General features: G+C 38.8%; 1 protein-coding gene and 1 long non-coding RNA gene across 3 annotated transcripts in view; both read left to right on the top strand.

Annotated features, from left to right (window-relative positions):
• grip2b (glutamate receptor interacting protein 2b) overlaps nucleotides 1–23,561 on the top strand; it is a 293,833-nt gene that overhangs the window by 81,916 nt on the left and 188,356 nt on the right. The window lies entirely within an intron of this gene.
• Nucleotides 1,936–7,097, top strand: LOC307120243. Its single transcript, XR_013815757.1, has 3 exons — nucleotides 1,936–3,262; nucleotides 5,301–6,091; nucleotides 6,139–7,097. It is a non-coding gene; the product is annotated as an uncharacterized lncRNA (long non-coding RNA).

Here is a 23,561-nt window from a genome sequence, read left to right as displayed (position 1 = left end):
TGTAAAGAGCGATATCTTTGTGCAGCGTTAACTACAGTAACTTGATTAAAAGTTGACTGAGTGGATCTCTGAGGTGGTGCTAATTAACATATTCATGAATTCACATATACTAAATGAAGCAGTTACATTCAAGCTATTTTAAGGCATGAAGAATTTGTTTCACATGAATAAAAAAAAGTGATCAAAAATGAGTTTTAAGGGATAAAATTATTGAATACAGTGGGACTTTAAAAGTGACTTATTTCACACAATATTAATGAGTTTTTGTGTAGCAACATGTTAACATTAGATTATATTGTGAATGCAAGATAATTATGTGGCTGCGTAAAGAGTGCAACATTAGTCAATTGTGTGGTGTATGTGTGAAGAGCACCACTTTTATGCAAATTAAATTATATTTTTTCCCAGCTTATAGGAAATATTCTGGAACTGTCTGGGAAGTTTTTCTCAAATGTACAAATGTGCTTCCAGGAACGTTAATAGAAGGTTCTCAAAATGTAATAATAATGTCTCAAAATGTCAGTTATAATGCAAAATAATGTTATACATCTGGGGTTTTTTTTCTGAAATGTTTTAGTTGGATGGTCATCTAATGTTTTTAAATGTTTCCGAATGTTCAGAGAACATTCAAGATTAACATTCCCATAATGTCTGCAAAATTTAAAAATGGAATGTTTTAAAAACTGAAAGCTTTGAATGTTCAGAGACCTCTCATAAATAATGTTTTCACCACTTAATAGAAATGTGAGCAAAATGTTCTTTGAACATATATTTATTAGCTTGGTTAATGTTGAGTATTGAGCTGTTAGCTTAGCAACATGCTTGCTAATACTTTGCATACTTGATTCAGCTTTTACATCAAAATTACCCGGAACAATTTGTCTCGGGAACTTTTTTCCCCCAGACCTGTTGTTGTCTGCGTTTCCATCACAGTCTAAAGTAGAGACCTGTGCGGGACGTTTTTTTCAGTCCCACTCACACAAAAATATAAGTTACCTTCTCCCGCTCCTGCCCGCAACATTCATGTTTTGTCCCGCTCCTGCCCGCAAAAGCCTGCATAAAAGTAGAAATTGATTTTTTTTCTGTACGTCCATTAAATAGTTTCAAGTAATTTAACATAAAAGCAAGCGTGTGCATGGTTTGACATTGCAGAATGTGCAAAGTGCGCTCCCTTAATAATTCCTAAAAAGCTGACATCTCAGTTCAGCTCATCTCACAAAGCCCCGTTATCAGTGAAGCTGACTTCACAATGAATCTTTCATAATGTCTACACATTTTCCTTGTTATAATCTCAGGATTTTCCAGCATGCAGAATTCAGCACTGAACAAAAACTCACTTTGAGTGGTGAGTGGATTCTGTCTTAAATGCATCTGATTGGCTATTGCGTTCAAGAAATCAACACGTATGTCCGTGATTGTCTACACTGCAGAACGCTGTACAATAACATGTTATAAATAGAAACTCTGCCGTTTTTATTTTATTTTAGTTCTTCTTGTTGCTTTTGTGCAACAGATGAATAACAATTTATTTTTTGAGATGTTTTATTTTTAGATATTTCTAATTTGCGGGAGTACCGCAAATCGTTTTACTCTCCCGCAACCCGCACACACACAAGTACCTTACTGCCCACACTATGCCATCAAATCCCACGCCACACTCTATTGTGTTGGGTCCCACAGTAGTCCCACAGGAGTGCAGGTCTCTAGTCTAAAGTACCATGAAGATAAGGCAAATTAGTCCAGTGACATAGGACTGCGCGTGACTTTCCAGTTCCCGCTGGATTTCGTCCTCCGCATATAAGCTTAATAAAGCCTAAACCTCATCGTCGATCCATCTGTCATACTCCATTTTGACTCGAATAGCAAACAACTCTTACTGCACGCACGACGCACCGCAACATACTTTTAAAAATGGTGATCGGGGCTGGTGATCGGGGCAGGAGTGGGCTGTGCCCACCCAAACGTCTGCCTTGCCCACCAAATCAAAATTTAGGAACTGATAGTGTTCATTTGTTTTTACTATTTGTGCATTGATTAAAACAATCTGAGGTGGGCTATGTGTTTAAAGTTTTGATAAAGGGCTGTAGAATGTCCCAAACAATCACAAAAATAACACCAGAAATTTGGAGTATTTTTTCCTTTATTAGCTGAAAGTAGCAGAACATTATAGGCTACTCTCGCGCTTCAGAAAAGCAGTAGCAGTTTCTGTAGCAGAAAAGCAGAGGCTGCAGTCACACGAACGATTTAAGTGCTGTATTTAAGTGCTGTTAAAGTTGTATTCGTGAATATGTATCTTGTAAATATTTATATAAAGCTCTGATTTGATTTGAAAAACCTTGCTCATGTGCATTGCATGGAGCTAGAACATAAGTGTTTCAAATGTATAAGTGTTTAAAATGCAAATGCATAGTTCAGTTGAAACCTTGCCCTCTTTGGCTTGCTGTTGATTCTGTAAATTGAATGTACGAGGCAAACTGACTGTTTAAATAACAGCACTGAAATAAAAATGTGCTGTTTACTATCTTTAAAACAGGAGATGCAGGTCTAGAGACGCGTTTTTTAAATGTTATTTTAACTTGAATGCCGCGTTTATAAAGCCACGCCATGCACGATACTCTGCAAAAGTATGGAAGAGATGCGAGCGCAACAGTCTAATGGTCTAGGGTGACGTTTACATTAAAAAAACTATATACAAGTAGCGCAATGGAATTAAAAAACACATCCTGTGTGGCATTTAATGGCAACTTTCCATGCAATTAAAATAGCATTAATTGCTATAGTTACATGTAGGCGTCCATTCTGTTTTCTTTCCTAATTATCACTGGATCTATCTATCTAGTGTATACCCTCCTTCCACAACTATATATCATACTCCTCTAATATGCCATAGGGAATCACTTTGACTGGTCTTCTTTAGTTTGGTGCTAGTTATGTGTATGTGTGTGTGTGTGTGTGTGTGTGTGTGTGTGTGTGCTGACTGACTGATCCCATTTTTACCCAGCTCAGATGTAGCCATGCAGACGCTCTCTCTCTATTTCTCTCTTCCACTTCTTCTCCATCTCTCTCTGTCAGGGATGAAAAGGAACTGCATTATCTTTCCTCAGCACACAGTTGACCCAGTTAAAACTCAAAAAAAAGTATGACAATTTAAGAAAACTGGCAAACTTCATTTCTCCCCTCACTTTTGCGAGCATATGGGAACTCCACAGGAACATGGCAACTATTTAAAGGTGGTCTGTGATTGAAATGACATGTATCAGAAGTAGACCTGTCACGATTATAAAAATAATCGTTTGATCGCGATTAATTGGTCTAATCGCGGTCATTACAGGTGATCGTTATTATTGCCCACTATTAGAAGACACAAGGGGGCCCTGTAGTTAGTAGCGGGAAGTTCGGATCATTTTACAGACTCGGATCTTTGAATCTCGTTCAGCAAAATGAAAAAAAAAAAAAAAATGGAGTCATTTCAGCATAACAGGAAGAACGAAAGACTCGGACCCGGCGGAACGTCGAAAGATGAACTAATAATTTCTCTTTCCGGTTCTGACAGCATTGTCTACTATAGGACTGACAGGAAGAACGAAAGACTCAACCCGAACTCGAGGGATGAACTAACATTTTCTGTTTCATGTACAGAACCTATGGGATTTTGCGCACACGCGCGGCCAACAAAATGAACGGATCACTCTCTGAGACAACTCGGTAGTCCCGAGTCATATTAAAGAATCATTCGTTCATGAACGACGTACCTGCAGCACTCTACTTCTACCGGTCTCCCTCTGAATTCATTACGCTGAGCATTACGTTCAAATTATATTGCCCTGTTGATTTCTCCATCCTGAGTTAGAGCAGCCCAGTTATTCAACAAAGATGGATTTAGTTTCAAAGCCGAAAACGACAACGCCAATCAACATGACATCATGGCTTTGCTTAACTTTCTAAAGCCAAATGGCGTGTTATCTGTACGCATTTTGAGCTATCCGCGTGTATGTCTACGCTGTGTGATTCCGCTTGTATGTGTACGCCGAAACGAACCATAATCTCCACGTGTATGTCTACGCTGTGTGATTCCGCGTGTATGTGTACGCCGAAACAAACCATAATCTCCACGTGTATGTCTACGCTGTGTGATTCCGCTTGTATGTGTACGCCGAAACAAACCATAATCTCCACGTGTATGTCTACGCTGTGTGATTCCGCGTGTATGTGTACGCCGAAACAAACCATAATCTCCACGTGTATGTCTACGCTGTGTGATTCCGCTTGTATGTGTACGCCGAAACGAACCATCATCTCCGCGTCTATGTCTACGCCGTGTGATTCCGCGTGAATGTAAATGGATTTATAAACATACTAAATTATGTTTTTTTTTTGAAAATGTAAAAATGCAATGTTTCTTGTGATGGGTAGGTTTAGGGGCAGTGTGTGTGTGTGTGTGTGTGTGTGTGTGTGTGTGTGTGTGTGTGTGTGTGTGTGTGTGTGTGTGTGATGGGTAGGGGCAGTGTAGGGGGATAGATTGAAACGGCGTTGATAAACACGTTAAAAAGCGATTATGCGTCTTGATAGCACTCCAAAATGGCATAGCGAATTGACGTGTCATACATAGGTTTCCTTTAATTTCCAAGTTGGCGAGAAAGTAGCCTACATGTGCATATGTGCAACAAGTACTGCTTCTGAAAGAATCTTCAGTACAGCTGGCAACATTGTCACCCCAGTTAGATGCTGTCTTAAGCCAGAAAAAGTCAACATGCTAGTGTTTCTTTCCCGTAATCTACCAAGCCATTAAGGAGCATGATTGTTTTTATTTCAGAATTTGATTTTTATGGCCTGTTCTGTTATGGTCATAGTTTATATTTGTGATTCATTGTTTCTGTTATTTACAGAATTTTCAAAGTTGTAAAATATATTTATATTTTACTTTAGTTTGGAATGAGATATTTACAGTCCTTTATGTGTTATGGTAACTTTATGGTGATTGTTTCTATTATTTATACTTTCATATACATTTACATTGTTTCTTTAAATGTACACATTTCTGAAAGATACATATTTTTCATTGATTAAATTACTTTAATATTTAAAGGCTTTAAGTGTATTAATGTGTTATTGCAAGTGACAACTTACAAGGGATTCAATTAAATAATCACAACAATTTGTATGACAATTAATCGACAAAGCCCTAAAACAGGCAATTAATCGCCAAAGCCCTAAAACAGACAATTAATCGTCATAATCGCAATTATTTATTGGACAATTAATCGTCAGCCAAATTTCATAATCGTGACAGCCCTAATCAGAAGAATTGGTTTGACTGTGTTGTGCCTGGGTGTACAGTGTGCATTGCACTTATTAAAGAATAGTTTATGAATATGACTTTCTTTCTTCTTTAGAGCACAATAGGAGATATTTAGGAGAATGCTCATGCTGCTCTTTTTTCCGTAATGAAAGTGAATGGGAAAATGTATTTTTAAAGTTGTCAAAGTTTTTTTTTTTTATCTTTTAAAAATGTGTTCTTAGAAATGTACTTTCTGTATTCAGTTTTTCAAAAGTTTTGTTTTAAAAATGTAAAGACCATAAAAATGTCAAGTGGTGTAACCATCAAGTGAATGTAATAAAAAAGTCTCCTTACTCTTTGAATACATGTGAGTGTTCAAATATTAATCATAACCTTCAAATCATCTAAAATAAAAATGTTAAGGATTTATTTAACAGATATAATTTGTAATTAAAAGAAATAGAGGGGTTGCAGCACATGACATTTTACAAACTGAAATAGCCTTATAAAATAAGTCATAACAAGGTAAAATCATTTTGATATTTCTCTCTGATGTCATTTTTTTGTTTTACATTTTTTTCTGTAGGCTGGCTGCACTGTAAAAAAAAATTATATGATCAATAAGTTATGACAACATGGGTTTTTACATTGCTTTAACTCATCAAAATAAGTTAAGCAATTTTTTTGTATAAGTTATACAAGATTCCGCTTGTTTTTTTTTTTAAGTCAGTTTAATGTAATTTCAGTTGAAATGACTTAAACATCCAAGTTGATTGTACCTAAAAATGTAAGGCATTTACAGTTACGTCTGATGTAATTGCATTAAATACTGTATAGAGTATTTAATGCAATTACATCAGAAGTAACAATTAGATTACAGAAAAAATATGAAATAACAAAAAAATTAAGAGTAATCCCTTTCATAACTCTTTCAAGGAAAAAAAATATTACAGTAATTAATTACTTAGTAATGCATTACACCCAACGCTATGTGTGTAAATATGTGTGTATTTGAAATAATAATATTAGAAGATTATGACTAAACTATGTAATAATATTTTCTTTTGAAAAATTATTAAATACGCAGGTGCTTGTATTTATCTATACTTAAAGCACATTTCCTTTCCAGTGTCAATGAACTATTCATTCCACCATTTTCGATGCGTGTAATCTGATGAACACCGTTGCTTATGCCCTAGATTTTCAGATCAGTCCGTTTTGCCGAGGAAGAACTTCGTGAGACAGGTGAACTCAAAGGAAACAGCTGCTCAGCAGAATGAAGTTTCAAAAAGTGATTTTTAAGCATTTAATCAGTGTTCCACTTTTCAAACCGATTTCAGCTGCCATGCTTTGCAGTTGTATTAAAATGTTCACAGTTTCCTGTGTCTGAGCCAATGTCTGGGTTAGCACTGCAATAATTAACCTAAGGACACAGAGGAAATAGATTTAAAGGGATAGTTCACTCAAAAATAATGATAATGTCATCGTCTTCTCACCCTCGTGTCACTTTGTGCGATATATTTTTTTCCCTCTTCTGTGGAACACAAAGGGAGAAGCTAGGCTGCATATTCAGGCTGCTCTTTTTGAAAGACATTTAAAATTGGATGGGAATTCTGGCTGTCAAGCTCCAACAGGGACATAAAATTACCAGAAAAGTTGTCCATATGACTCATGCACACTATCCCTTGCAACAGGATTGTACAGCAGTGCTGAGAAAAAAACTTTACGCTTGACTAAGTGACTCATTCAAAGTAGTTAAACTGGAGTCATTGTGTTATTTTGAAAGAAAATTGGGCTTTTTAAATGTATAACTACAATGAAAAAAAAAAAAAAACGTGTAAAAAAAAAACCTTGATAGTGTAATTGCTTTTTTTTATCAGAAAAGTATTTCTTAAAAACAATGTTTTTTTTAATTAATCATGATTATAGTGAAGAAGTTAAACTGCAAGTGTAATGGAGGCCAGATAGTAAGAGCTGTGCGAGTAAACCTTACTTCTCTGGCCTCAAGAGGCAAATTAGCGACTGACATTAGAGGCCGCAGTCTTTAGTCCTTGTTAGCGCACTTGCCTCTGGTTCCAAATCCCACTTGGAGCGGTGCAGGTAAACCTCAGTCCCCTGGCCTCAAGAGGCGTATTAGCAACTGATGCTAGAGCTGTGGTCTTTAGCTTCCTTTTTAGCGCACCTGCCTCCCATGCCAGTGACGCTGGTCCAAATCCCACTTGGAGTGATGTCAGTAGGACCAGTCACATTGGTGCCATGACCCGGATGGGAGTGAGGATCAGGGGTGAGTGTAACAGAGGCCAGCTAGTAAGAGTTGTGGGATTAAACCTCACTCCCCTGGCCTCAAGAGGCGCATTAGCGACTGATGCAAGAGGCTGTGGTCTTTAGTGTCCTTGTTAGCACACTTGCCTCCCATGCTGGTGATGCTGGTTTAAAATGCCACTTGGAGCGGTGTGAGCATGTCCAATCACATTGGTGCTGTAACCCAGATGGGAGTGAGCTTTAGAGGGCTGAGTGTAATGGAGGTCAGCTAGTAATAGTTGTGTGAGTAAACCTCACTCCACTGGCCTCAAGAGTTATCCTGACAAGCCAGACCCACATCAAGATGTTGGGTCTGGGAACACACCATTGGCAGGGCTCAATCCGAGGGGCGGGATAAACGGTTGTCTTTCAAATTCTCTCTGCACGCAATAGGATAGCGCTACAACCAGCCAGAGCGCTATAAGTGTTGAGACAACAATCACAAGCGGGGAGGCCCACCAGCAAAGCTAGTTGATAGATTAAACTTTTGCTGTATCCGGTTGGCTACTCCGAACACATCTTCCTTATTTAAGAATGACTTCAGCACCATTCTTTGTTAACAGGGAAGGAGCAGGGAATTCATGCGGAACCGCTGCAACTCTGCCGTCATTATGTCAAGCCCGCCCACTGACTCACGTATACATGGTATTAACAATGTGGTTGGCCTGACTAGAGTTAGGTTTTCAAGCTTTCGAGCCAACGGAGAGTTGGCTGCAAATTGCATTTGCTGCCGCTAGGGTGCGTCTAGATTTCTAGGCTACTCAAGAGGTGCATTAGCGACTGACGCTAGAGGCTGCAGTCTTTAGCATCCTCATTAGCGCACCTGCCTCCCATGCCAGTGACACAAAGTCACATCCAGAGTCCTCTAAGTCTGAGACCGAGACAAGACTGAGTACAAATGTAGTCGAGACTGAGACAAGACCAAGACCTTCAAAAAATGGTCTTAAGACCGATCTCAAGACCAAGACCGGTCTCAAGTACTACAACACTATGTAACAGAGGCCAGCTAGTAAGAGCTGTGCAAGTAAACCTCACTTTCCTGGCCTCAAGAGGTGCATTAGCAACTGACACTAGAGGCTGCAGTCTTTAGTGTCCTTTTTAACGCACCTGCTTGGAGCAGTGTAAGTAGGACCAGTCATATTGGTGCCGTGACCCGGGTGGGAGTGAGAATCAGGGAATTAGTGTCATTAAAATGAATCAGACTTTCCAATTATACATGTGAGATAGAACATTTTAAGAAGGCACACTTGATTATTGTGTCTTGTAAGGGTGCATGTGCAATACAATGTAGTACTGATTTGGCATTTAGCACTGCACTGTTAGGGACAAGCTACAGTTTCGAAAGCAGCCAAACTACTGTCACGCTACTGACAAATGTACTGTATTTAGCATTGCTAACTTCACTTGGTTACTTCCCAACACTACTATCTATGCATTTGTGTGTGAGACTTTATTATCGGGCATATTGAGCTTTTCACCTCATGTTAACAGTTTGAGATGCTGTTTACTAACTGTATCAACTCTTCAGTACGTGCAGTGGGAAATGTTATTCTCTATGAAGCTAAATTCTCAACACAAATTCTTCTTTGTGAATAATTTATCAAAAACCTGAAACCCAGCTAATAGTCCTGACAAAGTTTTAACTGCTGTATGTATGTAAGGCAAAGACACTCATATATTGGTCAGGAAAAGTTGGTCAGGACTCTGTGCAGGCCAGTCAAATTCCTCCACATCAAACTTGCTCATCCATGTCTTTATGGACCTTGCTTTGTGCACTGGTGCGCATCTTTTTAACTGGCCATCCCCAAACTGTTCCCACAAAGTTGGGAGCATGAAATTGTCCAAAATGTCTTTGTATGCTGAAGCATTAAGAGGTCCTTTCACTGGAATAAGGGGGTAAGCCCAACCTCTGAAAAACAACCCCACACCATAGGGGTGTAATGGTACACATATTCGTACTGAACCGAAACGTTTTGGTACAGGGCTTTCGGTACAGTGCACGTGTGTACTGAATGGTTCCTAATGCAATCTTTAACAGTTAACAGTAGGCTTGTTTTAAGCGCAGAACATACTTCAATCCGAGTTCCCACATGAACATATTAAGTATTCAGTCAATTTTATCACGAATTTCAAACGATAAATGCTGTTTTGATGCTCTTAAATGTGACATGACATATCACTGTATAGGCGTATCAGTTTAAATGCCGGCGCGGCGCGTGAGTGAATGCGATCATCTCTTCCTAAAGAATAAACATGAATTAATATCTTATGGTATGTTGAGGATACATTACAACTTACTGAAACGTACCATATATTGTGTAATCGATGTCAATAAAACAGCTCTAGAGTCCAGTGGCAGCGTGCTTTACACCACTGTATCCAACGCTTTACATTGCACTTGGTGATGTAAGGTTAGGATGCAGCTGCTCGGCCATGGAAACCCTTTCCATGAAGCTCTCTACGCACTGTTCTTGAGCTAATCTGAAGGCCACACAAAGTTTGGAGGTCTGTAGCTATTGACTGTAGCTATTGACCCCACACTGTGATTTTTACGCTGCCTACCACTTCGTGGCTGAGTTGCTGTTGTTCCCAATTGCTTTCACTTTGTTATAATACCACTAACAGTTGACCGTGGACTATTTATTTGTGAGGAAATTTCACGAATTGACTTATTGCACATGTGGCAACCTATCACGATACCATGCTTGAATTCACAGAGCTCCTGAGGGACTCGTTCTTTCACAAATGTTTGTAGAAGCAGTCTGCATGCCTAGGTGCTTAATTTTATACACCTGTGGCCATGGAAGGGATTGAAACACCTGAATTCAATGGGATTTGGAGGGGTGTTCCAATGCTTTTGGCAATATAGTGTATTTTACATTTTGACAAATTGACGGTGCGGTCACATTAGCAAATAAGGTCCATTGTCAATCGTACAGTGATGTATGAAGCACTGCCTACTAAAGTCACTTTCAAACCAATCAGTGAATTTGTGTGACCACCTTGAACATAAGAAATTACTGGATTTTGCCCACAAATTTCATAGAGCAATGGTACATGTGAGCGCACCTTAATTCGTATAAATTTGCACAATCTTATACATACGTTACTGTATAATCTGTAACTGACCTTAAAGCTCACTTTTGTTCTAAAAGTTAAAGTTTCTTTACGAATCACATCATTCAAATTCATACGAAATCATACAATCGTGTTTTCTCAGAATCGTGTTGAAAGGCCACCTTGTTAGGCTAATAAAAAACATTCCTTACTCACTGCTGTAGCTCAAAGGGGTCTCTAAAAATAATTTTTATTTTTAAAAATTACTTTTGATATTATAATTCTGATTCAAGTGGACAACAACAAATACGCCTCCAGTTAATCTATTTTAAAAGCATCTATCTGCTTTTCAGCTCCTCAACAGGAAGGAAATTTCCTGTTTGATTTAATTTCAGGTCCCCGCTATGTATTATTTTTGAGGAAAGTAGGTAATGAACTCTTCCTGTACATGTGCAGCCACTTTGTCGGATTAGCGCAGTGTCCTGTGGGTGTTTCCACAGTCTCTGGAGAACATAATGATGTTAATACTTAATTTAAAGAGCTTTCTTCTCTCTGCCACTCTTCCCGGCTCTCCCCTTCCCCTTGTTCTTCTGTGTGGGAGGGATGCAGAGCGAACAACTGTTTAGAGACTCGTGATGTGGCATTTCCTTGAGAGATGATTTTCCCAAAATGTCTTAAAGGGAATTACAAAGAGATTAACGCCTTCTCGGGCCACATCAACAAACATTTGCTTGTTAAGGCAAGCTGCCAACATTGTTGCGTTTGTCAGCGAGTAGCAACGTAATTTTGTGGGTAGTTAAACTACCCGATGGCATGAGTTTGGAGGCGGGACTTCCTGTTTGTTGACAGGGATGTCATTAACCCAGAGAGTTTTTGATCTAACAAAACAGTTTTAAAAACCATTTGAAAGAACTTTAGTTTTTTTACCGGTGTTGATCTACTTCCTGATAAAACAAGTTTGGGGTAAGTTCACATCAAAGAGCTTAGGTGCTTCCGAAATTGTATATTGTCAAAGCAGGTACTACATTTAAAGTGAAACAAACTTTGCAATGTTAAAAAGAATTTATATAGTATGAATGAAATTGGGATGTAGATCATTCGTCACGTTGACATTTGACCTATGCCTTCAGTTGCATCACTGCAATTCACAACTCTTTTCCCATTGCCTCATGGGATAGTAAAGTATTAATTCACTCCAGAATCTTGGCAGAAGTAGTAGGACATCCAGGTACTTTTCACCAATCGTTTTGCCCATGAATTCGGACACACCACTCATTTCACATTGTGTTTCTCGCCTACTGTTTTATGGCTACAACAAATTCAAAGGGTCATCCAGGAACGTTTTGCTTACGGTCACCGCCACGGTCCTGATTTTGCCACGTTAGACGCATTCCTGGGTCAATATATTTTGTTGATCCTGGAACAACATTACTATCCAAAAATGTTGTCCTAACCCTATCCCTACCTCTAAACCTAACCCTACCCATAAGGTTGATTGGTTGATTGGAATGTTGTTCCAGGATCAACAAAGATGTTGATCCAGGAACATGTACTTGTTGTAAAATCCTGATTACTACAAATTCGGACATACTGTACTACTCATTCCATACTGTTTCTCGCCAAATGTTTCAAGAATACAACAAATTCGGACATACTACTCATTTCACACAGTGTTTGTCACCTACTACGAATTTGGACAAACTCACTTTTCGCCTACTTTATAGTAGGCAAGTATTCATGTTTGGATGCACTCTCAGTCTGTCTCTTTTTAAAATAGACAGCAGACAAATACGATTATAATATGCTACTTGCTAATGTTAGCTAGCAGCAGGTGGTATTAGAGAGAAGACAACATTTCATTGGTCAAATATTTGGTTACGCCCCCAAGTGCAAGATGATCTCATCAATATTGTTAGTCTGTTTTCCAAAGAGAGAAAGTACATCTGATAAAAGCTCATTTTCACAACTTTTAGCTGCACATTAGCATATATAGGTAGCTCCAAGGCAAACAAACATACACTAAAAGCTACAAAACTCCAATTATATGTCTTTTTATCGTCAAGGTGGATTTACTTTTCTGTGTGGCCACTTCACCGTTGTTCGGTCCGTCCTCCATCCTAAGGTTAACCCCCCCTCTTTCTCCCAATTCTAATGAGGTATTATTAGCAGATTAGAGAGGACCCTCGTGAAAAAGATGAAAGCTAGAGTGAGCGAGTCGGAGTGAGCAAGCTGGATAGAGGGAGGGAGGTAAAAAAAGATCAACTCACTGCTAGTTGTGCTGTGGAAGCAGTGGGATAAAGCTTCACAGTGAGAGAGAGGCAAACTGGGATATTTTTCTATTTATTTCCCCCTCTGTTCCCGTTTCTTGGCTTGTTGCAAATCAAATGAAAAAGACAAATTTAGCATCCTAACAGCCAAAGCGTCTCCTCAACGTGCTCCTTCAGAAGACTCTCCGTGTCTAATGTGACACGTTGGGGTGGAATCGTGGGACATTCGGTCACGCAAAGCTAAGGGAAGGATGGATAGAGTGAACCGGGTTTTAAACATCGTAAGACAGATGTCTCCCAGGAAAAGGGAAAGAGGGTCACATTGGGAGGCGGAGAGCCCGGAGACCTGCGAGGAGAGTCTGTGCTCTCTCAGCCTTTGCATCAGCGGTAAGACCACCCCTGGCAAACTTTCTCTCTCGCTCTCTGTCTCTCTCTCCGTCTCCCCCTCCTCCTACTCTAATCCTTTTTTCATTACTGCTTTGTGGGTTTGATATTAACTTTGACCTGTGGTGTTCCGCCACAGACACCGAGGAGAGAATACGCTCTCTCTCTTTTTCGCCAGTTATTATCATCATGTTTCCTCTGAGGGGAAGAGGGATTGAATTAATGGAGAAACTCTTGAACTTAATGTGGAGGACGCGGTTTCTCGTTCCTAATGTTGTTCCTGCAGAATTGATTTTGTATTAGGGTTTTAAATATTTTATGAAATGGATGTTTCTGCGAGGCGCAATCATAATTCTCGACTTTATTTATCATCTCAACTCGTTGTCTGCTTTTGATATGGAAGGGTCTTCAGAGATCAGTGAAGCTTCACTGATATTAATTAAGTAAAGATCATAACTCTTCATTGAGTTATGACTAGCATGAGTAATGGCTGTTTTAAAAAGAGAACTGACCGCTGCATTATCTCCAGGAAGTTTGAAGACACTTAAGTTTGTGTGATTGGTTTTGTGTCCAAATCGATTGGAAGATGTGAATCTGTCCTTCGAAATCTTTTTAGCTTTTCATCTCATGAGGGTTTCATAAATCATTTCCTAGACATCATTGTACCATCTCTTTAGCTCCTGTTGCATTTTTTCCTGAAGTTTTTAGCATTTGGTTGAAGGGATTCCAAAAATAAAAATTCTCTCATTATTTACTAACCCTCATGCCATTCCAGTTTTGTAGGAGTTTCTTTCTTCTGTGGAATACAAAAGAAGATATTTTGAGATTGTGTTTGGTTCATACAATAACAGTCAGCAGGGTCCAATCTATGTTATTTTGGACCCATTGACATTCATTGTACGGACAAAAAAACTGCAGAAACATTCTTCAAAATATATTTTATTGTGTTCTACAGAAGGAAAAAAAGTCATACAGGTTTGAAAACGGCACAAGGGTGAGTGAATGATGGTTGAATTTCCATATTTGGGTGAACTATCCCTTTAAGTTGGACTACCAAAGGTTTGCAAATAAAATGCAAGGGGAACTTACTAAGAGTGAATTTATTTGCATATGATCTCTGCGTTGTTATAGTACCCTATTCACTATTATTATATATTAGTATTATTTGGACAAAATTAGGTCATTCCAGAACTTGCAGGTCGGCTCTGAACATTGGATTGTGGAGGAAGCAGTAGTCTAAAAGCAGTTCCCACAAATAAGACAAATAATCAGTGTAAAAATGTGGTTCAATAAACATTTTTAATTTTAATGAACCAACACAACCAATACAAACATATGCATGCCATCAATGCGACATTTCTTTTCCGCCCCGGAGCGGTATTTATAAAATATATGCTCTTTTGGTCACAAGACCATAGCACTGCTGTTACATAAAACTACTAACAAATTAGGGGTTAACAAACAATTGTGTTACCTTTTGGAGCTTGGAAGGGTTCAGTTTGAGAAGATTTTATACCATCATCACTGTCCTCGTCTGAGCTCATTTCCCAGTACATTCAGCATCTGGCTCATATTCGCCATCTCAAACATATTCTCAAAACTGTCATTTTCAACATCTTCAAAATCAATATTTTGATCTCTGACAGCTTCTTCACCAGATCCACCATCAATAGTGACAGTAATATTTGATTGCGTTCAGCACCTGCTCTGCTGTAAATTGCTGAGCCATTTGAAGATTTGCTGATTATTATTCTTCCTATTCTTTTGTTTTCTGCCTGTGATAACTATGAGTGAAACGTCACTACATCATTGTGTATCAGACATTTCCACCTTGTGGAATAAAGGTGAACTGTACTTATTCAGTCATCAAAGATTCAATTATTGTTGTGCAGAAACAAATATACTTACAGTGTTACACAACCTGGGTCGTTAGCGACCCATATATACGATTAAAAATAGTTTTTGTTTATAATGAATTGATTGAGGAATACTAAGAAGGTTGATGTCTAACTTTAAAAAAAGTTAAAGCTAAAGGAGGAGGGTAGTGAATGACGTCGTGAATGTAGGGTAGTGAATGACGTCCCGGGTCACTAAAGACCCGAGGTATGCGTTTAAGGGTAAGTATTAACAAGTATTAATAAGTATTAAGCCTGTCTTCTGTATTTACGCATTAGTCTGAACAGACAAATCACATGCAAAAGTCTGACCAAACTTTGTTGCTGAACATATGTGTGGGTGTGAATAGCTCTTAATGCAATTTGATGCAATTTTATTAGGACTGTTCAGCATCACTCTAAACAGCTAGATCTGCTCTTTAAACTGACGGAAGTTTACATGGTTGGATATATGACAGCTAACATGCTCTTCTCCATCATTTGATTCTGCCATGATCAATACAAATATACACAAACTAATCTGTTGAATGAAATTCCATTAGCACAACATTTGTGCTGAGTTTTGTGTATATGGTGCAATCTATTAAAGGCATAACTGGCATTAGAAAAAAAAAGTGTTTTTATCTTTTCCAAGAAATACAAATGTTCCAGATGATGCAATCTCTCTTGTGTTTCTCTGGACTAGATCCACAACATGAGATATGTTACATATTGAGCTGTTTTTAAATATTTCATCTTCCATTCTCTCCAGAAAGATTACATTGCTTTACATGTGATACATTATTTAAAACCTGGCGGAATATACTCTCTGATGTATTCACGAGAGGCCCTGTGTCTTTAATGAGGCATCTCACGTTTACACACAGGGTAGGCTGTCTTGCGCCCCGCGACACTCTGTAATTATGAGCAAAACTGTATTATTAGGTATCCCTATTATATTGCTGCTGAATGCAACACTTTGTCTGTTCCAGAGACATAATGTCCTCTAACAGCAGTGATATATTCCGATGGGACTTGCGCATCAAACTGGAACGCATTTCAATATCTTGTGTACAGGTTTCCAGTCATGCCCGCTTTGATTCAATGGTTATTATGCGCTACAGCTCTAAAGGTTTCTGTGAGTGTTTTAAAAGCTTCCAATGTGCCATTTCAGCCGATCAGCTCAGACTATGTTAAAATAGATTGTATTACAGCAAAGTGAGGTCTAAATATGGCAGCCGAAGTGACTTGGTTTCTTGTAACTTGGATGAAGTCAGTGTGACAAGAAAGAAAGAGCGATCGACTCCAGCTCAGTAGCTGGGTTCTAAATATACCCCATCTCTCTGAACACACACCGAGTGCACCTGGGAACTGTTCCCTAACCTTACAAAAGGAAAGCTGTAAGAGGCAGAGAGACTGGTAACTCACAAAGAAATTCTGCTTCTGAGCTTTACATGTTTGATGCCAACTCAATCTGTTTAATCCTTAAGCCCTGCCTTAAAATGACCAATCATACCTTAGCAACTGTTGCATTCCACCATTGAATTAGTTTTGATTTGATTTAGCAAAAGAATTAGCATAATTTCAAATCGGATGAAATTCACAGATTACACATTATCCATAACTAATAAACATTTTATTATATTAATAATTAGTGTTTGAAATGCCACCCATAACAATGTGTATTTAAATTGTATGATTTAAAATGTATTTATAATAAAAGTAATAAAAGGTTGGTAAGATTAATGTTTTTGAAAGAAGTCTCTCGTGCTCACCAAAGCTGCATTTATTTAACAATGAAAACACACTGAACACTGTTAAAAAAAGGGGGGCGGAATTTAAGTTTTATTAAAAGTGTGGGGGACGTATCCCCCACGTCTTTTACATCCATGGAAATCTTACGCAGATCTCTTAAGACGTTCTTGTGCATGTTGTTACATTTATTCAGGTCTTTGTAGCATTGATTGTAACTTAAAATTTCACAGTACCATAATGAATGTGTTAGAAACGGTTCTGTTATCTTACAGTAATTTTATCAGTCATAATGAGGCTTTTCTCTCTTCACTTGACTTTGATGAGCTTTTCCCTTTATTCTAATTTGCAGTCTCCACAGTTTTTTAATCTTATTACTGTGTAATTTAATAATTCCCATAAGGAAAATGGCAGATAAAAATGCGTTGCAATGTCACACTTCATTCTTGCCATCTTAGCATCCAGTATTTTATATATTAATGGGGAATATATACTTTAAAAATAACATTAAAATATATATTTTAGAATAGTAAATTTTTTTCACACATTTCCAATGTGTTCTAAAGGCAAACAATATGTTGCATCTTGCACTGCGCAGGATTTGTGTTCTTTTTTCTTCACAGTCTCAGCTGTACATTTGACTAGTTCTTCAGGTCAATGATCCTGTGAATTCAGGCAGCAAAGAAAACAATATGAGACCAGAATCTCTGGGGATGCCAGAGGCCGATATGACACAAATCCAGTGTTGCCTTTGACCTTTGAAGTTTTCGAGTTTGTGTGTCAGTGTGGTCTCATTCCTTGGTAGTGCATATAATACACCCCACACTGTATCCTGAATATTTTATGAGTGCTACACATCGAGAAGCGACAACATTCCTTCTGCCGCATGCTTTTCAGATATGTCATCGGATCCATCTCACAGAACATCCACATTCTGAAAAGAAAAAAAAAAATGCATCATGGGAATGGCAAAGGCGTCTAAAAGATTTGTGGGAAGAAATCAGAACAAATTTGATTTCACAGCAAATATAGAATGATGAATGCTAGCTGCAATTTGGACCTGCTGGAAATAAGTAATCCTGTTTTATATAGCTGTGCTGTATTATAATATCATATAAGATTTGATTTATCTCACAGGTGAGGAGGTTACGATCAGGTTTAAGATGAGGCAAGATGTTTCTTTATTGCTCAGAGGTTACTCTTTCATATCTCAGGAGACTGTGAATTCTTGGTTATTGAAATATCAACTTTGACTCGGAACTTTCGGCTAAAATTCCTTTCTGGGAGAAGTTAAAATAGGCCATGAATAAGACATTTTTATATTCATATTGAAATATGTAGTGTTTAATTTTAGATCATAGAGCACAGATTGAGACATTAGTGAGATCTCTTGCTGAGAAGCCAGGAATTTGTGCGAAAAATGGAGCCAGAAAATGATAGATAAATATGGCAAGAATGTGTCATCTCTTACCAACCGTGAATACAGCTTCATTTGCAAGTACTTGACTTAATTCAATCCTAACCAGTCATATTCAGCTTGTGTCGAGTGAAATTAGGTCAGAGTACATGGTTTTCCCCCCTCTCTTCTTTTCTCTCTAGCTTTGATTCACTCATTTTAACAATTATTTTGTATATTCGTGGCCTTGAGTTCCTTGTTTTATGGAGCAAACTCATCAGCTGCTAGATTAAATCCACAGAAGCGTGATAATGGAATGTTCATCGTATTTAATTAAGTTACTTTTGAATATTCATAGCTTGCAGAATTATTCTTTTCCCGTGCACTTTTCATGTTGCCTGGTCATGAAATTATGAAACTTGAAAATGAAACTGAAAACCAGTGGACTAGTTAGTTTTTCAGTCATATATATGCCTCAAATTTACAATGATTGCTTCAAAATAATTGATTATTTATATAAAACAATACATTTGTCAGAGTCATAACTGTCACCATTCAGTTTAGTTTTGTTTATGGACTTTCAGTTTGTTTTCATATGTCACATGTTTCTTTGTTCAGTCTCCCTGGTTACCATCATTATGAGTTCATTTAGTTCAGCTGTCTGTTTAATTGCTGTCTGTCGTTTGTGATCACCATTTAAGTTATTCTTCTCCTGCTCTCCTTGTCCGGTCACAGTTATGTTAAGTTGTGTTATGCTGTTGCCTGTCTGTCTTCCTTGAGATTATTTGTAATTAAACTACATTTTGAACTTGATTCATCTGTATTCGTTTTCCTGCCTGCACTAGGGATGGGACGAAATATCGTTTGACAAACTATCGCGATACAAAACGTGACGAAACGCATCAAGGTCGAAAAAAATGGATCGCGAAATAAAGATAGATGGCACTGCTGCATGATTTGCGTAGTATATAAATAATTTAGTGTATTATATGTGTGTGTATGTATATGGGGCAGACATACAGTCTATGGTGGCAGGCTGGCAGCACCATCTGCTGATCAAGCAGGGTAAAAAAACTAAATGAAAAAAGAATTATATCCGGGGAACGGTGCGGTACGTCGTCACGTCAAGACAGCGCATGTTGCAACAACAACACTGCAGCGAGCTAACAAATATTAGCATTAGCACCAACTGCCTTGCCCCCAAACAGCCGACCATGGAGTCAAATGAGGTCGAAATTGAGGACGCTCCGCCTGGATACAAGTCATATGTCTGGCAGTATTTTGGCTTTCTCATTAAAAAAGACAAAGACGGCAATAGAGTAACTGACAAGACTAAGACTGTGTGTAAGCTATGCCATGCTGTCATTCCGTACACCACATCCAACACATCAAACATGAACCACCACCTTCAACGTCACCATAAAAATGTGAAGACGGCCCCGGAGAAAACGAGCCTACCGAAGGGACAGCTGACCATGAAACAAGCGCTGACACCAACTCTCCCTCCGTCAAGTCCGCGTGCAAAACAGATAACCAGGCTCATTGGCGAATTCTTAGCGGACTATATGGCTCCATTTAACATGGTAGAGAACAGAAAATTCATCCTAATGTTCAATGTGCTGGAGCCCAAGTTTAAGATGCCATGTCGAGGAAATTTTTCAGAGAAGGTAATCCCGGAAATTTACAATGAAACCAAACAAAGCGTGAAAGAGTATCTAAAAAATGCCGACTGTGTCGCCCTGACCACCAACAGCTGGACCTCACGTGCAACACAGAGTTATATAACCATCACGGCAGAAGTCATCAACGAGAAATGGGAGAGAAAAAGCTTTGTGTTGCAAATATTTTCTTCTTTTTTTTTCTTTTTTGATATCGTATCGTGACGTATCGTATCGTAACCCTGGCATATCGAGGTGCATCGTATCGTGAGTTTAAGTGTATCGTCCCATCCCTAGCCTGCACACACCATGTGACAATAACCTCATTGTGGGCAGCACTTCGACATATAGCGCAGCAGCGCCTGACCCATTTTCAAGTCCCAACTCGTCTATACGATCCTATCAAAAGGCCAAAAATGTAACGTAACAAATATTAATAAACACAATAGACACTTATACAATATTTCTAGTTGATGTGTCTGTGTTTGCATGTTCTAATCTAGACATTTAGTGATAGAGATTTTATATAGGGACTCTTTCTGCAAGGTACATATTTACACCAATACGCCAAGCGATCGTCTTTATAAGTGAATCATTGGACCCTATCACCCTACACCCGACGCAATGCGACGGCAGGCACGACGCAAGTGTTTTTTGCTAGTTTCAGCCCAACGCAGGTATCATTTTCACATCCAGCTCCACGTTTTTTAAATAGCAAATGCACTCGCGCCCATCTGTTTCAGACGTGCTGGTCGGAAAATGAGATGTGTTCAGGCGCATTGTTGGCGCGTTGCTATTTTGAGGAACTGAAAACGACTGCGCCATTGACCAACAAAAACCTGGTCTACCCGCAGTATTTTTCGTGTGATTATTAAGGGCGCGTTAGTAATATGCGCCTATAGGTGGGTGCACAATGCGCATACACTCTGCTTATTACACACATACCCCTTTTCCACCAAGGCAGTGCTAGAGCTAATTCAGAGCCAGAGCTAGTCCCAGTTCATAGTTGGTTCGACTGAGGAGCCTTCTAAGAACCGTTCGCTTTTCCACGGGCTGAGAGCCACAACAGAGCCATGTCTTACGTCACTGTATACGTCTCATCTCTCTCAGCAACGCTAGCGAGGCAGCGGCAGTGTTGCCAAGTCCGTGGTTTTACCGCGGGCTGTTTTTCATGTCCGCGGGATGAAGCGACCCCAATTATGTGATATTTAGCCCCGGGAATGCGAATTTAAGTAGGCAACCATGCCAAAAAAAACATATTTTACCCCCAAATGTGATTTTTACCGGGGAAGCCCCCCTGAAACGCGATTGGGCTTGTTTTGAGTAGCAATTGGGTGGGTTTTGTTGTGAAAACCTGGCAACACTGGGCAGCGGGAAACACACACACACCAGGCTTGTTCGAGATGCATCGGCGCTGCGCAGACCGATCCACGTATGATATAAAAAAAAAACGCATGAGTGAATCAAAAGCATAAGGAGTCATATGCTCTCGCTGGACTCGTTATCATACGGCAATCGGTCTCTGCATAGCACCGCTGCGAACAAGCCTTCCATCAACAAAGCAAACGTTGCGTTACTATTGATTCACATGGCTTTACGATCCTACATCGGCATCAAAACACAACGAAAACACAGCGAATCCAACGCATTCATGCAGTTCGCCGTAATTTGTATAGATGGAGATTACAAACAAGCAGCAGCTGTTAGCTCCATTAGCTGCTATTTAAACAATAGCGGATTCTCAAGTTTGTGTTCGTCTTGTTGACCCCGCCCCCAACGCCTGACGTAATCGGTTCTTACTTCTAGTCCTGTTCTAGCCCAGCAATGTTTTGGTGCTACTTAAGAACCACTTCTCCTGGCTCAGAGCTGGGGCTTTGGGTGTGGAAACACAAAGAACCGATTTGAAACTAGGCTCTGGCTCCGATCTAGCTCTAGCTCTGCTTTGGTGGAAAAGGGGTAACACAGGGACACGCAGCAGCACATAAACATTTTTAAAAATGTACAATAAATGGATTCCTGAAAACGTTCAGTCTTTCCACTCGCAAATTCCGCCATGTAATTAGCGAATCCGCCATGGTGCAAGCGCAACTGGCTTTTAAAGGGAATGGGAAATGAGACTCTGATTGGTTTATTGTACGTTACCCCTAAAACACACCCATGACTCATTAAGAGACTAGGTACAACCCGTTTTTTTCCGTAGTTAAACTAGCAAAAGTGGATTTGGCACACCCTAAGTGCACCTGCGCCATGCACTTCAGACCATGCGCTCAGATCGTTAAAATAGGGCCCATTCACTCAACCGATTTGTTCAAAAACAGATTCGTTCAGGAATTAAACAAGTGACTGTGGCTGCGTCCGAAATTGCATACTTTAAAACAGTATGTAACAAAAGAAGTATGTCTGAATTCATAGTGCTCATAAAAGAGTAGGCAAAAAATGATCTACTACTTTTGCCGAGATTTTGAAATGCGCATTCGATGGACACTTTACTATCCCATGAGCAATCAATTAAATAATTTCTTCAAACGATTAATTCAAAATACTGATTAATTGAATTAAACAAGTGACTGTGTTTATGAGAGATTCATTGAATCATTAACTCAACCTATTCATTCAAATCACTTGGTGAATTCAGAACTGCATACTCACATTCTACTCCTACTTTTTAGTCATAGAAAGATGTTGTAAAAATCGTAAGATTAGTATACTAGTATGCGGTTCCAAATTCAGCAACTGATTTATTCAGGAATTAAACAAGTGACTGCATTTATGAGTGATTCCTTGAATCATCCACTCAACCGATTCATTCAAATCACTGATTCATTCGGTCATTGAAAAAATTACTGCATTTATGAGGAATTCATTGAATCATTCACTCAACACATATTTATGCACACTATAAAATGATTATCATTTAAGATTTAAGATTTAAATACGTATAATTATTGGATATTTAGACCTATCTACAAGTTGTAATTCATATTGTTCACAATATGAACTAAAATATTATATACATTAGTTGCCTGTTTTTTGACAGAATTAAGTGACAAAAACTAGCCTTTTGACCTAATCTGAAAATCTGCACAGTTGCTACTAAAGTTTGTTGGAGGGACACAGCGTCTTCGTTCCTCCATTCTCAGCTTGTTCCCTGAGCGATAAGTGTGAGCTGCGGGAAGTGCGAGACAACATACTGTTGACAAGATTACAGGATCCTGCTAGTAAAAAAAGTCATCTCTTCTTTCATTCCTGAATGAAATGGCACAAAGCTGCAAGGACTCGATGAAAAGGCAGCTTGAGAAGTTTGGAAATCGAATGTACTTTTTCACTTGGCATGTTGCGTAGCAGTTCTTTTTAATCACTTTAGATTTTTGGGGGTTTTGAGACCTTGAAAAGAACGTTTTCAATGTGCATTCGGCAACTATGTGACCTTATTTGTCTCCTGAACTGCAATACAAAAAGATCAGCACTTTAAATCTTGAGATCACCACCTTTATTTCCAGAGATAAAATCTCTGAAGCAATATTAAAAGAGAGTTTATCGCAGCTATGAAATGAGCTATCATGTCTCATGGCTCATTTCCAGCAGTTTTGAGTG

This window comes from Gobio gobio, assembly GCF_949357685.1.
Source record: "Gobio gobio genome assembly, chromosome: 24".
Classification (NCBI taxonomy): domain Eukaryota; kingdom Metazoa; phylum Chordata; class Actinopteri; order Cypriniformes; family Gobionidae; genus Gobio; species Gobio gobio.
Note: the sequence above shows the minus strand (reverse complement) of the source record. Positions and strands in the feature narration are given on the sequence as shown.